Below are 19,292 nucleotides of genomic sequence, written 5' to 3' on the forward strand. Positions count from 1 at the left end.
AGTTGTTTGCGATGAGATCAATCGACTGAGATTAGGCTGTGGCCAAATCAGTCAAAGTCGGTTGATGTAGTGTAGTCTGGTGATGTAGTGTAGTCTGGTGATGTAGTGTAGTCTGGTGATGTAGTGTAGTCTGGTGATGTAGTGTAGTCTGGTGATGTAGTGTAGTCTGGTAATATAGTGTAGTCTGATGTAGTGTAGTCTGGTGATGTAGTGTAGTCTGGTGATGTAGTGTAGTCTGGTAATGTAGTGTAGTCTGATGTAGTGTAGTCTGGTGATGTAGTGTAGTCTGGTGATGTAGTGTAGTCTGGTAATGTAGTGTAGTCTGGTGATGTAGTGTAGTCTGGTGATGTAGTGTAGTCTGGTAATATAGTGTAGTCTGGTGATGTAGTGTAGTCTGGTGATGTATAGTCTGGTGATGTAGTGTAGTCTGATGTAGTGTAGTCTGGTGATGTAGTGTAGTCTGGTGCTGTAGTGTAGTCTGGTAATGTAGTGTAGTCTGGTGATGTAGTGTAGTCTGGTAATGTAGTGTAGTCTGGTGATGTAGTGTAGTCTGGTGATGTATAGTCTGGTAATGTAGTGTAGTCTGGTAATGTAGTGTAGTCTGGTGATGTAGTGTAGTCTGGTGATGTAGTGTAGTCTGGTGATGTAGTGTAGTCTGGTGATGTATAGTCTGGTAATGTAGTGTAGTCTGGTGATGTAGTGTAGTCTGGTGATGTAGTGTAGTCTGGTGATGTAGTGTAGTCTGGTAATGTAGTGTAGTCTGGTAATGTAGTGTAGTCTGGTGATGTAGTGTAGTCTGGTAATGTAGTGTAGTCTGGTGATGTAGTGTAGTCTGGTGATGTAGTGTAGTCTGGTGATGTAGTGTAGTCTGGTGATGTAGTGTAGTGATGTAGTGTAGTCTGGTGATGTAGTGTAGTCTGGTAATGTAGTGTAGTCTGGTGATGTAGTGTAGTCTGGTGATGTATAGTCTGGTAATGTAGTGTAGTCTGGTGATGTAGTGTAGTCTGGTGATGTAGTGTAATAATAATAATAATAATAATAGATCAAATTTATATAGCGCCTTTCATAGAACCCAAGGTCGCTTTACAATCAGGACAAAAAATAGGGCAAGGAAAATAGGGGGGGGGGAGAGGGGATGAGGGAAAGTAGGGGATAATGGACCTAATTTAATCTAAAACTAACTGATGGGGAAAGCCGTGGTGAAGAGGTGTGTTTTTAGAGCGGATTTGAAGGTGTCCAGGGTTGGGGCGTTGCGGATTTGGGGGGGGAGAGAGTTCCAGAGGGTAGGGGACGCCACGCTGAAGGCTCTGTCCCCAAAAGTCTGTAACCTGGTGCGAGGGATGGAGAGGAGACCTAGATCAGAGGATCGTAGGTTCCGGGATGGAGTGTACTGGTGGAGGAGATCAGACAGGTACCGGTACAGTGTAGTCTGGTGATGTAGTGTAGTCTGGTGATGTAGGGTAGTCTGGTGATGGAGTGTAATAATAATAATGGCTTGGATTTATATAGCGCTCTTCATGACACCCAGAGCGCTTCACAGAGTCCATTATTCGTTCATACACAGTCATACCGGTGGTGGTAAGCTACAATTGCAGCCAGAGCTGCCCTGAGGCAGACTCACGGAAGCGTGGCGAATAATCATCGCCTACGGCCCCTCCGACCACCACCAACATTCATTCTGGTGATGTAGTGTAGTCTGGTGATGTAGTGTAGTCTGGTGATGTAGTGTAGTCTGGTGATGTAGTGTAGTCTGGTGATGTATAGTCTGGTGATGTAGTGTAGTCTGGTGATGTAGTGTAGTCTGGTAATGTAGTGTAGTCTGGTGCTGTAGTGTAGTCTGGTGATGTAGTGTAGTCTGGTGATGTATAGTCTGGTGATGTAGTGTAGTCTGGTGATATTCTTTTTCACTATTGCTTCTTGAAAAAAGTAAAAATGAAAAACAGAGTTTCAGAGATTCATAGATTATCTTGTCAGAACACTCTCTTAGTTTTGGATCTCAACACACTGGTTGAGAAACACTGACTTGGAGCACAGTGGATAACTGCAGCCTGAAACACACGCTGAAGACCTCACGACCATGACAGACCACAATGTTTAAGATCTGCAGCTTAACCATGGAGACTCCCATTAGTTCTGCCTTGTGAGATACGCTTGTCCTATTTTATGCCCCAGCCCGCCCTCAACATGTACAAAATCACAAAGACAAAACTAAGGATTTACAGTATTTTGCCTACATAATAATTGTCCAGGGAACCATCTACAAATACTTAGTCCAAACTCCTAATGGAACATGTCAACATTATGGGGAATGTGTGTACTGTATTCTCCAGCGTCAGACGTCAGCACAGTGGCGAATATTCATGGGAGCCAAGGGAAGCCAAGCTTCCCCAAAATTTTTAAAATTTAAAATGTAAAATTAAAATTTGATTTTTTTATAGTTTACAATAATAAAAGAAAAATAATAATTTTTCATCTCTGTGTTATAATAATTTTCTCCCTCCTGGAGAAATTAACCGAACGAGCGAAACTGCGCCCACTCTCTCTAACACTGTCACTAACTGAGGCAGCCCATACTCACTGACTCAGACTCTCACAGTCTGCCAGCCTGGGGGCTCACAAGATAAAGCTGTGAACAAGGTTAGGATGCTAGGCCTTTTTTTTGTTTGTTTATTCATCCTATTACCTCATTATTAGCCAATAAGATTCAAGTTGGGTTGGGCTTAGCTCCTAAACCTTAACACGCCGCGCCCCCAGCTTTGTTCTCTAGGGGAATATATGCTAATTTCGCATCTGGCCATAGTGGCCAATCAAATCACATTAAAAGCAAATGTGACCAAACGTCTTCGCCTCGCGGTATCTCACGAGATAAAGCTGAGAACGAGGTTAGCCTTGCAGGCACTTTGGCATATGCAATGAAGCATATAGCACTTTATTAGCAACTTATTTTTCGCCGGCGGGACCTTTACTGAGGACCAGCAGCCAGCACAGCACACCACTGTGGATATTATGATTTAACAAATCTACCTGTCCAGGAGGAGGACCACATTATTGGCCAGGTAAGCACTGAGCAGCCTACATTCTCAACAACCTTGCCCCTCCCTACCTGTCCGAACTCCTCCACCGTCACACGCCCACCCGTCGCCTTAGGTCTGCAGATGCCAACCTCCTAACACCTCCCACGACCAAGCTCCGGACCTGGGGCGACAGGGCCTTTGCTGCTGCTGCCCCCTCCCTCTGGAATGCCCTCCCCAGCCATATCCGTGATGCAAACACCCTGACATCTTTTAAATCAGCCCTCAAAACCCACCTTTTCAATCTTGCTTTTGACCTCTAATTCTGTCGGTTTTATTTTATTTTGTCATGTATTATTTTTGTTCTGTTTTGTTCTGTTTTTTTGTTTTGCCATAGTTTGTCTCTCCTGCCCATGTGAAGCGTCTTTGAGCACCTGGAAAGCGCTATATAAAATAGATGTATTATTATTATTATTATTACATAGGCTAGCTTGGTTTCTAACTAACGTAACCAAGCTAGCTTGGTTGTAGCCCCTTTCGTGACTGCGATGCAAGGCAGGGGCTTGAATATGCAGTCACTTATTCCTCCGTAGTAGCCAGGTTAATGTGCACCATCAAGCACTGCTTAAAAGCTAGCGGTGGGTCCAAAATATATCAGATATAAATGTCAAAGGTACCCAGCGTTCCATTAGGGTTTCACACACACACGCGGCGGGGTTTGAAAGCTCGGCGTTGCTAATAAACATTCAAAATCATTTTTATAAACGAGTAAAACTGAGCTAGCCTTCGCTAAAATGGCTGCTTCCGCATTTTACAGTAGGAGCGCTGTGATGGCTGGGCGCACCAGACACGTGAATGAATGAATGAATGAAAACTTTATTTAACAGATTGCATAATGGGTACAATACAGTACGGCTCAATACACACAATTGTTAAGGGGATGCAGACCAGAGAAAGACGTTTGTCTTGTTTACATCAGGGTCCCCTATTTTCAATTCATAGTGAGAAAGCAGCCAGCAATCACAGCACGTAAGTTTCACCACAGACATATGGACCTGTGATGTTTGTTTGGTTTATTTAATTCTTTTTGAGGCGTGCTGTCCTATAAATGCCAAGTAATAGTTGTTTCATGGACCAAGACCACAACAGTCTCCTCTCCTATAGCGTCAAATGTTTTATCTGCTGACAAAGCACAATACCTGTTGGTTTTTAGTTCACTCATTGTTCAGGGAAACACATTGTTATTTGTAATGACATTGACGGATTGTGAATTTTGTGATTGACTCAAATTATATTTATTTGGAAAAACTGTTCTCTTGGCTTTGTTTTGTTCATAGTAGTAATGCTCATGTCATGATAAATCTGGTTAGGTCAAAACTACAGGAATATACATAAAAAATTTAATTATAATACAATAAATATATATATATATATTATCGGTTATCGGTATCGACCTTGAGGAGCAGAAAGTTATCGAAATCGGGGTCAAAAAATCAATATTGTGCACCCCTATAAGGTAGTAGTAGTTATGATTACAGTATAAGGTAGTACTTGTTATGATTACAGTGTAAGGGTAGTAGTAGTTATGATTACAGTATAAGGTAGTAGTAGTTATGATTACTGTAACTGAGGGGTACAATTCCCTGACTGTATTACTAGATATGATACTTACTACCACTACCTTTGTACTTTATATTCGGCCACCCAGTACTCGGCATAAATATATTATGATAAACACTCTCACGTAGATGAAACGGATCCAACACAAATGTACGAAGTCGAAGTAGGTATTTATTCCTACACAGCAATGGTGTGTAGAGCAAGCACTTAATCACTTAATTACATTTATGAATTGAAATAGTATGCACTTTTATGGCAAAGAGTATTCGTCGGTATATCAATAGAGAATGTCCAATCTCTGATGGCGCAGGTGGTAAATATACGACCTGGAATAGTTAAGGAATAACAGCAATGATACTTTAATGATTATAAGACTGGATACACTAGGGGGGTATTCCGGTCGCTTGTAAGACAACAGGAGTAGGAGGGGGGGGGGGGTAGAGTCTGGCTGCCTCGTCCGGCTAAGGGTATCCTGGGTGAACCCACAGTAGTGCAGTTCAATGCGCCAGCGATCCTTGGACCACAGATGAAAGCAGCTGGACTCTCTGTGGGCCGGCTCTCTCCGGTCCACGGAGGAGAGACGTGAAGCGACCTCGTCTTGCAGAGCGCCTCCTCACCTTGCGTCCTCTCCAGGGGGGGGGGTTCCAACACACGGCAGTGTCGGGGGTCTTTATCCATGGAATAATCACTGTATACAAAGCATAATCCGTGCCTGGGAAGGCGGGCTGTCGTCGGTAGAATAATCCGGTATGCAGGTCCACTCGCTCGTCGGCTCTGGGGCTCCTCGGGTGCAGCCTCACATGGGGTCGGCCACCCTGGATAAGCAGCCAGTTCTCTGCCCGAAACGATGGGGTACTGACTACGATAGTATTCTCACCGCACGAAGCACTACATATGAATAGACTATTATTAGCTTAATAGACTACGTCCAACTCGACGATATAGTGCCAAATATGACTATTCAAATATTAATATACACGATGTCTCAATACCGATGGTAGGCCGAACTTGGCCTTACTCCCACACGTGGCGTCGCGGGGAGGCTTTACGTCTGTCACTCTATTGGAGGGTAAGAAACTGGACTAAAAAGGAAGTCCTACTTTAGTAGCGCAGTATATATACGCACTATGAACAAATAGTACCGTTAGTGGTGCGGTAGCCAGATTCCTACGCGGAACTAGGACTTGTTCGTACATGTTGAGCGGTACGTTTGAACTGGGTCTGGGGGGTATGGCAGCCTGGCACCAAGGTCTCGACCAATAGTAGAATGGAGACTATTATGGGATGTTCAGTAGGCTAGAATGGATATTCAATGCATATTGTACAAGGAATATACAAGGGATATCAGGGAATATTAGAGAATATACAAATACAATTAAATATATATATATAAATAAATATATATATTCGGTTTAATCTGGCCCTTCACAACAGCCACCCCCTGATTGGTCCCAGACCTAATCAGTTAAGCAGAGACAGATTAATCACGTTGTCTATTTACACATAAGGGTTTGCTGTAGGGGTCAGTCAACTTCACAAAGTCATATGGTTATAGGGTCATGGTCATCATCGATTGTGTCTGGGAGTCGGGGCAGTTCTATGAGCCTCGCCACGGGACGGGTGTAAGTGCGACCCTGGACAAGCACTTCAGCTGCTCGGACCTTGCCGTCGGCACCGGTGATCACTTTGCTTACGCGGCCGGCCGGCCACATAGCTCTGGGCAGTGATTGATCAATAATCATGACGACTGTTCCTTCTGTCAAATTGTCTCTCTCCTTTACCCACTTCTGGCGGGTCTGTAGAGACGGTAGGTAGTGTAGTAGGAAACTGCTCCAAAACTTGTCGGCTAATACTTGGCTGTACCTCCACATTCGTCGGCCGTTCGCTTCTTCAGGCCGGTACATTGTCTGGGGTAACGCGGGATCTAGCCGCCCCATCAGGAGTGTGTTGGGGTCTGCGGAGATAACAGTGCTCAATCCACAGAACACAGGCTTCTTATTCTCAGCCTCCTCCTGACTGGCTTCCCTCGGGATAGGCGTGGGCCACTCTCCTTCCGGGAGCTTTAGGAATGCTGGGCCGTCACTGTAGACATTGCGACGGGTGAGGTCATCTAGGGGCATTCCCCGGGTGATGACGTCAGCTGGGTTCTGTTTTGTATCAACGTAGCGCCACTCTGTTTCTCCGGTTAACTCTTCGGTTAAGTCTTGAATCTCGGTGACTCTGACTCCCACGAAGACTTTGTACTTGCATGAGTCCGATTTGATCCAGGCGAGTACTGTCGTGGAATCTGACCACAGGATTGTTCTAGACACCGGTATGGTGAGCTCACGTTGGATGAGCGTGGCTAGGTGCGCTCCGGCTAGGGCTGCGCAGAGCTCTAGGCGTGGGATAGATTGTTGCTTGCGTGGGGCTATTCTCGAGCGGGCGAGAACAAATGCTGTGTAGATCTCTCCCCCCTCTTCTTGGGCCCGCAAGTAGGCTACTGATCCGTATGCGACCTCTGAGGCGTCACTGAAGACGTGTAAGTCCATTTTACATGTCTCTGGCCTCACCGTGGGTGGGAAGTAGCTTCGGCGCATATTAACGCCTGGGAGTGAGTGGAGCTCCATCTCCCACTCTCTCCAGGTGGATGCAAGGTGTGCGGGAATGGGGTCGTCCCAGCCCTGGTCCTTGTCCCACAATGCTCGTACAATCATTTTTGCCCTGGTGGTGTACGGTAGAATACATCCTAGCGGGTCATATTGTCGGGCGAGTGTTGTGTACACACTCCGTCTGGTGGTCGGCGCCGCCACCGGCCTTCCCTGCTCCGTAGTCAGGGGCTTGTGTCTGTAGTGAAGCGAATCTGTTTTGAATCGCCACACCAATCCCAGGGTCATCTCCTGGGCTTCTCCCGGGATTGTAGCCATCCAGGTCTCGCTGCTGGCCGCCTTGTCCTCGGAGGAGAGGCTGCGCAGTACTTGCGGATCGCTGCTGGCCCACTGCCTGAGATCAAAGCCGCCTTTGATCAATGAGGCGCAGAGTTTAATCAGGAGAGCCTCGGCTTCTTCCTGGGTTGAAAGGCTTTGTAGACAGTTGTCTACGTAGAAGCTGTTCTTTACGCTGTGTCGGACCTCTTCGTCCGCTGCTGGGTCCTCTGCTACATGTTTCTGTAGTGCAAATGTAGCACAGCAGGGGCTGCACGTCGTTCCGAAGGGGAGGACTTCCCATTGGTAGATGGCTGGGTGCTCATCTCCTGGCTTCTCTCTCCATAGGAACCGTAACAGGGGCTTGTCCTCCTCTACTAATCTCACCTGCAGGAACATTCCTTTAATGTCCCCGCTGATGGCCACCTTTTCCTGGCGGAAGCGGAGTAGAACGCCGAGTAGGGAGGGGCCGAGTGTGGGACCGGGCAGTAACTCTTTATTCAGATTTTGGGATCCGATCTGGTAGCTGCAGTTAAATACTATGCGGTCTTTACCGTTGTGATGGACCTTGTGGTGAGGCACGTACCACGATTCAGTGGTCTGGTCAGCCTCTTTAATGTCCATCTTTGTGACGTGTCCCGCTGTGATGAGCTTCTCAATCTCAGCGCGGTATACACTCTCTTGGGCGGGGTTCTTGGCTAAGCGCCGCTCCGTGTTCAGCAGGTACCGTTCTGTGGCGTCTGTCTTGGCGTGGAAAGTAGGCATTCCTTCTCGCCGCAGGAGTGGCGTGGCGTATCTCAACACGCCGTTGACCGGGACTCTCTTGGTCCCTGTCTCGAGGAGGTGAATGGCGTAAATGTCATCTTTAGAGCGAATGTCTTTCTTTCCGTTCTTAAAGGGCATTTGTTCCAAGGTCCATAGCCGCTCTACGTGTTGCAGGAGTGCGGTTTCTCCCTCTGTGACTCGGGAGTGGAGACATCTAGTGGCTGTACTTCGGTTGAGAGATTTGGCGAGCGGGCCTTGGAGAGTCCATCCCAAACGGGTCTCGACTGCTGCAGGACAGCCTCGGGGTCCGGTATGAACCCGGTCTATTGGGACAATGAGGTCTGCATGGTCGGAGCCTATCAACAGGGTCGGCATAGCATTGTCTATGAGCGGGATCGGTAACTTGCGCAGATGTGCATATTTCTCCATCAGCTGGTCGACGGGGTATGTGTACCGCGACAGTCCTATTTCTTGGCTGGTGAAAGCGTCTGTAATCTGGTACCGTCGCTCAGGCTGGCCGCTTGCTGCGATAGAGAATGAGACATTCTCGCCCTTTATCGTCTTCAAATCTCGTCTTATTGTCCGAATTGTCATTTGGGTTTCGCTTCCCCGCAGCCCTAGCTGGGCCGCAGCGGAGGCGAGCAGAAGGGTCTTCTCTGACCCGTCATCGAGGACGGCGTAAGTGTCCAGGACTTTATTCTGGTAGCTTAGTGTCACACGCACTACTTTTAGGAGTACTCGGGCTCCACTGCTGCTGGCGGGATCGATGTACATGACGCTTGCTTTGCTGCTGGATGGTGCGGGTGAAGGGCGCCGTCTGTTACTGTCGTGAAGTATGTCCAGATGGGCTCCATCGCACTTGGTGCACCTTTTCTTTAAGCGGCATTCGGCTGCCATGTGTGAGCGCGCACAGCGAAAACAGCGCTTGTTGGACTTTATCCATTGACTTGCTTCCTCCGCGTTCAGCTTGGGGAAGGAGTCACATTGCGCTAGCCAGTGTTCTTTCTCACAGTAGGGGCACACTATCTTCCACTTCTCCGTTCTGGAGGGGGTACTGTGGCTCCTGCTGCTCGGTACTGACTCCGATTGGTGCATCACAGTCACCGATCTTCTTCCATCATTTAGTCGTCTGGTTCCTTCTCTGGAGCCAGGGGTGCTCCGTCCGAATGTATCTAGCCGTAGGCTGCTGACTTCTCTCGCCAGGAAGTCTGCTAGATCGAGGAGGTTCGGTTCGGGGCCATTCGGGTCTCGGTGGTCTCTCTGCCGCCTAAAACGCTCCTGTCGAGCGGGCGGCAGCTTCTCCAAGATCCTTTCCACATTTGAGTTGGCGTAAAGTTCATGCCTCCCCTTCTCTCTCTGCGCTCCCAACATCCCTACCAGGGACTGCACTCTGATGGACAGGTCGTCCAGTGCTCGATTGTCTATTGCTGGGGGTAAGCGGTCGATGTGTCGGATCTCCTGGATCACGTAATCCCATATGCGCCCATACCTCTGGTCCAATGCTACCAGCGCTGCTGTGTATGGGGTGGTGGAAGTCGCGTAGGCGAGCGCTATATTATGTGCGCGGGGTACCTTTAAGTGCTTCAGTAGGATGGCGTATTTATGGCGTTCATCCAATACATCCACCAACATGGTCTCCAGACACATGCAGAGTTCTGTATACTGGGCCCGGTTCTCTTGGGTGAAGTCGGGTACCATAGGCGTGCCAATGTATGACGCTGACTGTGGATACATCGGCGAGCGTTGGGGGAGAGGCCTCCTAGGCGAGTCTCCTCCCGCTCCTTGGTATGGGCTGGTACCGGCAGTGTACCATGGCCCGCTTGTCCAGGTGCTGTTCCTCGGTGCGGGTCGTGCGTCGTGCTCACCCGTGTATAGAGTCGGGGGTCTGTAGCGCAGCTCCGCGGGAGTATAGCCTGGGCTGTACCGGACCTCCTGGTCCGGTAGAGTACTGTGCTGTCGTCGGGCGTGGTTCTCCTCCTCTTCCTCTTCGTCTTCAGTTAGGTCATCCAGTGCTTGTAGTCTCTGGTTTAGCCTCTCCACAGGATATGCTGCTCCTTCCCGGTTGCTAGGTCTCGCTTGGACCGGTGGGGGGAGGTGGTCTGTGGGGGGTATAGACCTCGTCTGTTGGTCAAGTTCAGGGTTGTTTACTCGGCTAGGGGATGCCGCCCTGGAGGTGTGTCTAGACGAGTTCCTGGAGCCTCTGGCGGAGGGAGAGGGTGTTGTCCGTCTGATCAGCTGTTCTATTAGTTGCGCTTGCTGTCTGTCGCGCTCTGCGTCCCGTAGAGCACCAGCAGCTGCTCGCTGGCTGTCTGCTCGGTCTCGGGCCACATTCTCTTCCCTCTGAATGCGTCTTATTTCTAGACGTATATGCTCTTCTTCGCTCCGCTGCTGGATCTGCAGTCGGTCGCGTTCAGCAGCGGCGTTCAGGCTGATGAGGAAGGCCTGCTGTAGGGTCCTCTCTGCCTCGCTGGGAGAAGGCGGTTGTATAGGGGAGCCTTCCCTCGGGGTACTCCTTGCGGAGCCTTGGAGCTCTATCTCCACGGTGCTCTCCCCGTCTTCTTCCGTGCCGAGTTCTCTCTCGGTAGCGTTGTATTCCTCCCGGGACTCATCGGGGACTACTTCTTCAGTACTGGCGGGGTGTGAAGTCATGTCTGGTTCCCACTGGTCCCCACCGTGAACTTGGTCAGTTACATTAGAACCCGTAGGGGCCTCTATGGTCGGGGTAGTCTGGGCGTTGGGGTTAGACATACTTTTACTTTCTAGTTTTACCGCGTTTACTGTTAGTAGAAGACTAGGTTGTTGACTGACAGCGTAAGCCTCTAAGTACTGAGGGAGCCGTCGTTCGCGCTGCGGGCGTTGGTTAGGAGGATCGTTTCGTGGAGTGTTCATCATAGGCCATTTCAATATTAATAACACTATATTAATATTACACTAATTACCATCCGGCTCGAAGGACCAATTGTAACTGAGGGGTACAATTCCCTGACTGTATTACTAGATATGATACTTACTACCACTACCTTTGTACTTTATATTCGGCCACCCAGTACTCGGCATAAATATATTATGATAAACACTCTCACGTAGATGAAACGGATCCAACACAAATGTACGAAGTCGAAGTAGGTATTTATTCCTACACAGCAATGGTGTGTAGAGCAAGCACTTAATCACTTAATTACATTTATGAATTGAAATAGTATGCACTTTTATGGCAAAGAGTATTCGTCGGTATATCAATAGAGAATGTCCAATCTCTGATGGCGCAGGTGGTAAATATACGACCTGGAATAGTTAAGGAATAACAGCAATGATACTTTAATGATTATAAGACTGGATACACTAGGGGGGTATTCCGGTCGCTTGTAAGACAACAGGAGTAGGAGGGGGGGGGGGGTAGAGTCTGGCTGCCTCGTCCGGCTAAGGGTATCCTGGGTGAACCCACAGTAGTGCAGTTCAATGCGCCAGCGATCCTTGGACCACAGATGAAAGCAGCTGGACTCTCTGTGGGCCGGCTCTCTCCGGTCCACGGAGGAGAGACGTGAAGCGACCTCGTCTTGCAGAGCGCCTCCTCACCTTGCGTCCTCTCCAGGGGGGGGGGTTCCAACACACGGCAGTGTCGGGGGTCTTTATCCATGGAATAATCACTGTATACAAAGCATAATCCGTGCCTGGGAAGGCGGGCTGTCGTCGGTAGAATAATCCGGTATGCAGGTCCACTCGCTCGTCGGCTCTGGGGCTCCTCGGGTGCAGCCTCACATGGGGTCGGCCACCCTGGATAAGCAGCCAGTTCTCTGCCCGAAACGATGGGGTACTGACTACGATAGTATTCTCACCGCACGAAGCACTACATATGAATAGACTATTATTAGCTTAATAGACTACGTCCAACTCGACGATATAGTGCCAAATATGACTATTCAAATATTAATATACACGATGTCTCAATACCGATGGTAGGCCGAACTTGGCCTTACTCCCACACGTGGCGTTGCGGGGAGGCTTTACGTCTGTCACTCTATTGGAGGGTAAGAAACTGGACTAAAAAGGAAGTCCTACTTTAGTAGCGCAGTATATATACGCACTATGAACAAATAGTACCGTTAGTGGTGCGGTAGCCAGATTCCTACGCGGAACTAGGACTTGTTCGTACATGTTGAGCGGTACGTTTGAACTGGGTCTGGGGGGTATGGCAGCCTGGCACCAAGGTCTCGACCAATAGTAGAATGGAGACTATTATGGGATGTTCAGTAGGCTAGAATGGATATTCAATGCATATTGTACAAGGAATATACAAGGGATATCAGGGAATATTAGAGAATATACAAATACAATTAAATATATATATATAAATAAATATATATATTCGGTTTAATCTGGCCCTTCACAACAATTACAGTGTAAGGTAGTAGTTGTTATGATTACAGTGCATCGCAGTCACGAAAGGGGCTAGGTGACTGCTTGGTTTGACTGGCCGCCGAGCCATACTGTACATGTTGACTGCTTGGTTAGACTGGCCGCCGAGCCATACTGTACATGTTGACTGCTTGGTTTGACTGGCCGCCGAGCCATACTGTACATGGTGACTGCTTGGTTTGACTGGCCGCCGAGCCATACTGTACATGGTGACTGCTTGGCTTAAATATAAAAAAAAATTGAAAAAAAATATTTATACATTTTTTTAATTAATGTTTTTTAATAAAAAAAAAAGTTGGCATCCTCTGTTATTTTACCCACGCGACGCCACTGCGTCAGCGTCAGCGTCAAAATAGATACCAATTTCATCTCTGTGTGTTCAGTAGAAAGCTATCCGGCTGCAAGCTAGCCTAGCTTAGCACAAATGATTGGAAGCGGATACCGATCAGCTAGCCTAGTTTAAAACTTCGGGAGAGTTGTTCTTGGCCAACAAAATAGTGTATGGTTTTCTATAAATCTATGTTTTTAAATGTTATTTGGCTCCTACACCAGTCTTGGCCCTGTTGTCATTTAATATTCTATAGCCGTTTTAGAGCTCTCATAGGCCTCTTAAACACGACCTAAACAACATCTGCCCCAATGTTTAACAAGATCAGTAATTATGATAAATCACATCTTACGAGGCATAACCATGACACAACATTATTTATGGTTCTCTAGTGACATTTGGCCCACATTTAGGATATAGTATTTTTTATATTTTTGTAATTTCTCTTTACCTCAGACTGTCAATCTCTCTTTACCTCAGATCTCAAAGTTCATATTTCAGTTTATATTTATAGTGTTAAATTAAATCAGTTCAATACTATCAAAAAGCATCATATAGTGAATTTAACCATTTTAGAATGAGAACCTATAGCCTAGATTATACATATATGTGTTAGCCAGCATAAGGAAAAAGAAGGTTATATTCACAAGGAAATACAGTAGATTATGTTCTATATTTATCCAGGCAGTGAAATACTGGAAGCCACTTAAGAGTGATATAAAAAGAAAATCACTGTGACTCACCCTTAGCTTGGAGCATCAGAGAGCATGAGGAGACCGAGACAGAACTTTCTGTCATCTGTTATGGATTTATGTGTCTAAGTAATTTTCCCACTGGTCTGGCTTTTTCACTGGCTTGTAATGTCAACAAAATGTGTCTTGAAAATGTCTTTTCATTTTTAATGTTTCATGTTTAATTTTTTGAGAGTGATGGTCTTAAAGGTGCTATAGATCAAATCTTTATGTAGAGTAATCTTTTTTAATACAATACATCCACAGAGCTTTGAGAAACCTGCGCAATAATTGTATAATAATAATAATAATCTTTCCCTCAAAAATATAATTGAAAAATATTTGGCAGGTCCAAAATGAATTTTCTTGTTTACATGCATACATTACGGTATGTTACAGGCATGTATCACATGGAGTGTTTCTCTTTTTATTTGCCGTGCTGTCGTTGAGATGTTTTGTTGTTTGTTTGTCTTTGTTGCTTGTTGGTGAAGCTGCAAATATGAATTGCCCCACGCGGGATCAATAAAGTTGTCTGAATCTGAATCTGTACCACCCTACTTCCCATTTCCCCACATAGAATGCATCTGACTGAATACATGACATGCTGGTATAGTGCGACATCCTGTGCTAGTGGCTGAACGTTATCTATATCACCTTTAATGTTAGCCTATTATGTTCATTTGCATGGTCAATTAACAACTAAAAGCAACTGCTATTGAACAGTAGACAGATTGTGTACAGCACTATCCAATGATTGATGTCTCATTCATCAAACAATAATTGCTAACAGCATGGACCCATGTTTATTTCCTGTTGCAGTGTTTTCTAATATGAATGAATGAATGAATGAATGAATGAATGAATGAATGAATGAATGAATGAATGAATGAATGAATGAATGAATGAATGAATGAATGAATGAATGAATGAATGAAGTTTTTTATTTTACGGTCTTGTTTACAGACAAATCAAACAGACCCGTGTGGACTTGCAAAAAACGTAAAAAATGTAAATAGAAAATCACAAAGTACATATTCAAGGCAAGCTCACACACAAAATCCAAAATCAACGACCGAAAAAAAAGGAATAGGCTGAAGCACATGCTTATTTTTGCCTATCCTTTACAAATTCTTAAAAACGAAATATATTTTAATATAAGAAAGAAAAACTTAAAATATGCTGCAAGATATAAAAACAAATGTTTGATGTTTTACTCAAAACTGTACTCCTGAATAATTTTATCCTATATCAATAGCTAACAGGAAATCAAATGTAGTCTGTTCTAGAATGTTTGTTTGTTTTTGTTTGTTGTCAAGTTGAAATATGCAATAATTAGCATTACCATACCAACAAGATCATTGAGAAAGGACTATGGGAATAAGGTGATTGAAATAGTGCATGTGACAATAAAGCGTATGCACATGCATGCATGCATATACACACACACACACACACACACACACACACACACACACACACACACACACACACACACACACGCACACACACACACTGAGAAATTATCCAATGGCCACTAACGACGTCTATCCCTAATACACCCCACGATATAACCAAACCACATCATTTGCACAAATAACTATCATCTCCTTGACAACAAACAAAAAATATTTCTCTCAAACATTCCCCAACAACTGAACGGTTGGATGGGGACTCTTAGTGAATGATTCATACAAGCCAGTTCTGTTCTGGTTGGAGGCCTCTTAAAGTGTGGTACAAATACGTTGTGGTTAAATAAGACTCACTGTACACCAGGGCAGCTGCCAGACCAGCACAATCAAACTACCGTGTTTCTAAAGGAAAGTAGGAGTCTTGGGGCAAGCAGTGTAAAGCAGCCAATTGACGCTTTCGTTTCCACGGTTCGCCTCTGGTTTCTACTGACTTGTGTAACAGTCAAACCAAAGTGTCAAAGTGTCGCAGCAATATTACAGGGCGCTCTTGCTGAGATCTCACAATGCATGTGTAAGTTGTGAATGGGAGGGTGTTTACATATTTGTTCATAGTTAGGGGGTAACCAGGGACAGGAACAGCACTAATCACACTGCCTCGCTGGGACGGTTGTAGCCGCTGTTCAACAGTTTACAGTCGTTGTGGCTTGGGGGTAAACTATATTGGCCCTGAGCATGACGGGTATCTTGAAGTACTGACTGAATTTCCAAGCTCACCCATGCCAGCAGGATAATCTACCCTAGCCACTGACAGTAAGGTCTTCCAACCCCATACCAGTGTATGTGCGCACACATGTGTGTGTGTACGCGTGTGTCTCATTTGCAGTGTCGTGCGAACGCATGTGCCTCATGCGTGTGTAGCAGTCAAACTCCTCGGTTTTCCAAACGGAGAGCTGAACATTCCATTGACATTTTGAATGCTCAGCATCACAGGGCTAAACATCATGCAGTGAATGTGCGTGGGGCGGGGAATCATCTTCCAAAACAAAGACGTGAATATAAGGAGGGGGGCTGTTTATGTACTTACCGTATCTGCCTCCTGTCAGAGTGGAGTGAGTCCATACGAGGGACGGACACTGCAGTACAGCGTTTCTCGTTCAGGCATTCCTCCCCGGCCAGCCGGCATCCATCAGGACTTCATTAGAGCACAGAGGGGATTGTAAACAACACTCTTCTCCCATCAGTCTGCCCTCTCCTCTACCCTACCTCCCCCTCTCCAGGGCACGTACAGGGCTAGCTTCCCTGACCTCCTCTGTCCTGCATGATTCAGATAATTGTGTTTTGGATTCCTTTCTCTCATTCACTGTTCCATTTTCCCATCCCTTTGAATCTTAACAATCATTAGCATAGTGGAAGGTATACAAACACAGGAAGCCCAATTCTCTCTCTGGCCAGTTAATAGAGTTCATAGTATTCTCTCTGACCAGTTATAGAGTATTCATACTATTCTCTATGAGCAGTTATAGAGTATTCATACTATTCTCTATGAGCAGTTATACAATATTCATAGTATTCTCTCTGACCAGTTATACAATAGCCATAGGATTATCTCTGGACAGTTATAGAGTATTCATAAAACTTAAAACCTAAGTTTTAAGTACCTCGGAGTCCACATATCCGAGGACTTGACATGGACCACACACATTGACAGTGTTGTGAAGAAGGCACGGCAACGCCTCTACTTCCTCAGGCGCCTAAGGAAGTTCCAAGTCAGTCAGAAGATCCTTAACTTCTACTCATGTACAATAGAGAGCATCCTGACTGGCAATATCACCTCCTGGTTTAGAAATAGCACCGCACAAGACCATAGCAGACTACAGAGAGTGGCCCGTTCAGCTGAACGCACAATTGGAGGGGGGCTTCCCACTCTCCAGAACATTTACAACAAGCGGTGCATGGGTAAGGCTAAGATAATTATCAAAGACTCCAGCCACCCAAACAACTGCCTCTTTGAACTGCTGCGGTCAGGCAAGCGATACCGGAGTCTCATGGCAAGCACAGAAAGACTCAGAAGAAGCTTCTATCCCCAGGCCATCAGGATGCTCAACGAACAATAACACTATGTAACAACCATCAAATGCACTCACAGCACACACATCCACACGCACACACTCACTTTAAACAAACAACTCACTGCAGCACCCACTTTACACACTTTAGAACACCTAAACACACTTTATATTTATTGGTAAAGAATTTGCACTACAACCCATACCTCATTACACCTTACTGTAAATTGTACATAAATTGTACCTCATCCCATTTCTCCTTGCACTATATAGTATATTGTATATTAGTATATTGTATAGTATATTGTATGGTAACTCAGTTACTTCTACTCTGCATTGAACATTGTACATATGTACATACTGAACACTTGTGTCTACGTACGTGACTTCTATTTTATACTTGCTATACTTATTTTATTTTATACTTATCTATTTTTGTCTAGCACGGTCTCTGGAGCGTAACAGAAAGAAGTATTTTGTATAAAAGTATTCTGTACTTCTGTATGACAACTAATAAAGAAACTTGAAACTTGAAACTTGAACTATTCTCTCTGAGCAGTTATAGAGTATTCATAGTATTCTTTCTGACCAGTTATAGAGTTATTCTCTCTGGCCAGTTATACAATATTCATAGGATTATCTCTGGACAGTTATAGAGTATTCACTTCTTTTGCCATACAATATGGCGCAGTGCCACAGGTCATTAGCCACGTTGTTTAATGATAATCACCTGTTGTTTGTGATGTCGGCATTGAATACTATAATAAACCAAAAAAATAAATGATTTACTATTCAAGCCACATCTAATATTTTGTGTAATATAATTTTGATCTAATATCTTATCCTCTCCCTCTGTGTCTCCCCTGTTCTCTCAGCTAAACTTAGTCTTAGTTAAGGGCAGCATGAGTAGGAGTCAAGGGCAGCATGAGTAGGAGTCAAGGGCAGCATGAGTAGGAGTCAAGGGCAGCATGAGTAGGAGTCAAGGGCAGCATGAGTAGGAGTCAAGGGCAGCATGAGTAGGAGTCAAGGGCAGCATGAGTAGGAGTCAAGGGCAGCATGAGTAGGAGTCAAGGGCAGCATGAGTAGGAGTCAAGGGCAGCATGAGTAGGAGTCAAGGGCAGCATGAGTAGGAGTCAAGGGCAGCATTAGTAGGAGTCAAGGACAGCATTAGTAGGAGTCAAGGGCAGCATCAGTAGGAGTCAAGGGCAGCATGAGTAAAAGTCAAGGGCAGCATCAGTAGGAGTCAAGGGCAGCATGAGTAAAAGTCAAGGGCAGCATCAGTAGGAGTCAAGGGCAGCATCAGTAGGAGTCAAGGGCAGCATTAGTAGGAGTCAAGGGCAGCATCAGTAGGAGTCAAGGGCAGCATCAGTAGGAGTCAAGGGCAGCATGAGTAGGAGTCAAGGGCAGCATGAGTAGGAGTCAAGGGCAGCATGAGTAGGAGTCAAGGGCAGCATGAGTAAAAGTCAAGGGCAGCATGAGTAGGAGTCAAGGGCAGCATGAGTAAAAGTCAAGGGCAGCATCAGTAGGAGTCAAGGGCAGCATGAGTAAAAGTCAAGGGCAGCATGAGTAGGAGTCATGGACAGCATGAGTAAAAGTCAAGGGCAGCATGAGTAGGAGTCAAGGGCAGCATGAGTAGGAGTCAAGGACAGCATTAGTAAAAGTCAAGGGCAGCATGAGTAGGAGTCAAGGGCAGCATGAGTAAAAGTCAAGGGCAGCATGAGTAGGAGTCATGGACAGCATGAGTAAAAGTCAAGGGCAGCATCAGTAGGAGTCAAGGACAGCATTAGTAAAAGTCAAGGGCAGCATGAGTAGGAGTCAAGGGCAGCATGAGTAAAAGTCAAGGGCAGCATGAGTAGGAGTCATGGACAGCATTAGTAAAAGTCAAGGGCAGCATGAGTAGGAGTCATGGACAGCATTAGTAAAAGTCAAGGGCAGCATCAGTAGGAGTCATGGACAGCATTAGTAAAAGTCAAGGGCAGCATGAGTAGGAGTCAAGGGCAGCATGAGTAAAAGTCAAGGGCAGCATGAGTAGGAGTCATGGAC

At 45.9% G+C, this 19,292-nt stretch overlaps 1 protein-coding gene across 2 annotated transcripts in view; it reads left to right on the forward strand.

Moving 5' to 3' along the window:
- The window catches only part of itga11a (integrin, alpha 11a), a 152,655-nt gene that overhangs the window by 107,530 nt on the left and 25,833 nt on the right, over positions 1–19,292 (forward strand). The window lies entirely within an intron of this gene.

This window comes from Notolepis coatsorum (genome assembly GCF_963971535.1).
Source record: "Notolepis coatsorum genome assembly, chromosome: 20".
NCBI classification, from domain to species: Eukaryota; Metazoa; Chordata; class Actinopteri; order Aulopiformes; family Paralepididae; genus Notolepis; species Notolepis coatsorum.